Here is a 3,155-nt window from a genome sequence, read left to right on the forward strand (position 1 = left end):
GCCATGTGCGAGCGCGGCAGGGAGGCGGGCGGGGCGGGCTGCAGGCGGGGTCCAGCTCTGGAGCCAGTCCGGGCCACGGTTGGGACCCAGTCGATGGCTGGACTGGTCAGGGTTCAGGCGGGATCCGGCGTCCGAGTCCTGGTGGGCCGGCCTGGGGCAGGATCTGGCTCTGGCTGCGGGTCCTGACCCGGGTCAGGATTGGGCCTCCGATCCGGCCCGCCCCGGGGCAGGGTTCAATCCCGCACTTGCCGAAGTCCCTGGGGCTGGCCCGGGTGGTGGACTGGGAGGGCTCTGTGTCGGGGAAGGGGCTCTGAAGACCACGTGGGGGCGCTCGAAGGGGCCTGGGGCCACCCTCCTCTCTGGGTCAAAGGTCATCGCACCGTCAGGGGGAGAACTTCCTCCTTCTTGGCTCTCCCCACTTACTTCCTGATAACCTGGTAGAGGTCTCCCGCGGGCGGGGTGGGGAGGCATAGCAACTTTAGGCAACTTCCCAAAGGTGTGCGCAGGTTGGGGGGGTGGAACGCGGCGCCCCGGGAGGTGGCGGCCTCTGCGACAGAGCGAGTATAAGAGTGGACCTGCAGGCCGGTCTCGAGGAGGTGGAGCGGCACCCGCCGTGTGCCTGGAATCGGCATGCTGGGGCAGGAGGGCAGCCGCGTGTCAGGTGTGAAAAGCTCTGGAGGTGTTTTCATGAGTCCGTGCCTGTGCTTGTGGATGTGGGGACCTAGTGAGAGTGTGTGTGATCATGAGCCTTGATTGAGTTCGCGGATGGGGTGTGCGCTCCAGGAGAAGTATGTGAGCACAGTGTGAGCAGGAGTGAGCACGGGTTTGGGAAGGCTGGTGCGAGTGTGAAAACCCCCAGCAGAGAGCGAGCCTGCGTGGGCTTGTGGGGCCCCTGAGCACCTCCGTGAGTGGAGTGTGTGAACTCGGTGTGAGCACGTCCACTGGCGTTGGGTCTGGGCTTCAGTGCCCGCTCTCCAATGCAGAATATCCACACGAGGGCAGGGTCTCAGAGGTCCCCCCAACATCTGGAGAAAACTGGGAAGTATCCTGCTCCTGTCTAGGGATTCCAGGTGGGGTTGAAGGTTGCCTGGGGGCTACGGTTACCCTGCTCCCTGGCCTGGGTGGGAGTAGGGCCTTTCTAAGCCTCCCCTAGGTTCCCAAGGGAGAGACCGGCTGTCAGTTACTGGCCCTGAAGACTCTGTTTCCATGGCAACAGCTGGGAGGGGGGCAGTGTTACTGGGCAGTCCTTCCTTGGACTCTGCCCCCATTCCTCCCCCCTTGCTGGGCCTGGAAGCCTGTCCCTAGGCCCGAGGTTGGGCAACCCGTGTGGCAGGGTGTCTCCCGTCCCCCATCCCAGTACCTCCCTACGAACCTACGGGTCTCTCCCTGCAGGTGACCAGCGCCATGTCCAGCCAGGTGGTGGGCATTGAGCCTCTCTACATCAAGGCAGAGCCGGCCAGCCCCGACAGCCCAAAGGGTTCTTCAGAGACGGAGACCGAGCCTCCTGTGGCACTGGCCCCTGGTCCAGCTCCCACCCGCTGCCTCCCAGGCCATAAGGAAGAGGAGGATGGGGAGGGGGCTGGGCCTGGCGAGCAGGGCGGTGGGAAGCTGGTGCTCAGCTCCCTGCCCAAGCGCCTCTGCCTGGTCTGTGGGGACGTGGCCTCTGGCTATCACTACGGTGTGGCATCCTGTGAGGCCTGCAAAGCCTTCTTCAAGAGGACCATCCAGGGTGAGCCCCCAGCCCACTCCCCTGCCCTTTGCCCTGCACCCTCTGGGTACAATAGGCCCCCAGATGGCTGAGGCACCGCTTGAGGCTGGCAATGTGGTGTTTCCAGGGTCTCTACCTCCCAGAGACACCCTTTCCCTGAGAAGTATGGTAAACGCACTGGGTGTACTGATGCATTGCAGTGGATGTGAGTGAGCTCAGGGTACCACCTGGGTACTCTAGGCCCAGCACCTTCTATAGTGGCTCTGAAAGAGTCCAAGGCAGCCTCTGTTCCTAAGCTTTGTTCTTGCTTCTGGCAGCTTCTGACCTCTCCCCAGCATAGAACATGTCCCCTTTTTCTTAATTTTCCCAAAGCAGCACCAACACAAGGCAGATTTTAAATTTTCTTTTTTTTTTCTTTTTTTTTTTTTAGACAGAGTCTCACTCTGTTGCTCAGGCTAGAGTACAGTGGCGTGATCTCTGCTCACTGCAACCTCTGCCTCCGGGTTCAAGAGATTCTCCTGCTTCAGCCTCTTGAGTAGCTGGTACTACAGGTGTGCACCACCACGCCCAGCTAATTTTTGTACTTTTTTTTTTGAGACAGAGTCTTGCTCTATCACCCAGGCTGGAGTGCGGTGTCGCAATCTCGGCTCACTGCAAGCTCCGCCTCCCGGGTTCACACCATTCTCCTGCCTCAGCCTCCCGAGTAGCTGGGACTACAGGCGCCCACCACCACGCCCGGCTAATTTTTTTTTTGTATTTTTAGTAGAGATGGGGTTTCACCATGTTAGCCAGGATGGTCTCGATCTCCTGACCTTGTGATCCGTCTGCCTTGGCCTCCCAAAGTGCTGGGATTATAGACGTGAGCCACCGCGCCCAGCCAATTTTTGTATTTTTCGGAGAGACAACGTTTAACCATGTTAGCCAGGCTGGTCTTGAACTCCTGACCTCAAATGATCCACCTACCTTGGCCTCCCAAAACAAGGCAGATTTTTATCAGTGCTTGAGAGGGGCTGCATCATAGTTTAGCACCCAACTTTAAAAAGACTAACAGGCGAGACTGGACATGGTTGCTCACACCTATAATCCCAGCACTTTGGGAGGCCAAGGTGGGTGGATCACCTGAGGTCAGGAGATTGAGACCAGCCTGGCCAGCGTGGTGAAACCCCATCTCTACTAAAAATGCAAAAAATTAGCTAGGCATGGTGGCTCGCAGCTGTAATCCCAGCTACTTGAGAGGCTGAGGCAGGAGAATTGCTTGAACCCAGGAGGCGGAGGTTACAGTGAGCCAAGATCACACCACTGCACTCCAGCCTGGGTGACAGAGCGAGATTCCGTCTCAAAAAAAAAAAAAAAAGTTGGGCTTGGTGGCTCATGGTCTGTAATCCCAGCACTTCCAGCACTTTGGGAGTCCAAGGCGGGCAGATCATGAGGTCAGGAGTTCGAGACT

General features: G+C 58.6%; 1 pseudogene across 1 annotated transcript; it reads left to right on the plus strand.

The window, feature by feature from the left end:
- The first annotated feature begins 439 nt into the window (after positions 1-439).
- LOC108525662 (steroid hormone receptor ERR1 pseudogene) lies at positions 440-2,148 on the plus strand (annotated as a pseudogene). Its single transcript, XR_001884315.1, has 2 exons — positions 440-661; positions 1,393-2,148. The product of XR_001884315.1 is annotated as a steroid hormone receptor ERR1 pseudogene (transcript).
- The last annotated feature ends 1,007 nt before the right edge of the window (positions 2,149-3,155 follow it).

The sequence above is a fragment of the Rhinopithecus bieti genome, unplaced genomic scaffold, assembly GCF_001698545.2.
Source record: "Rhinopithecus bieti isolate Rb0 unplaced genomic scaffold, ASM169854v2 scaffold_83688, whole genome shotgun sequence".
Classification (NCBI taxonomy): domain Eukaryota; kingdom Metazoa; phylum Chordata; class Mammalia; order Primates; family Cercopithecidae; genus Rhinopithecus; species Rhinopithecus bieti.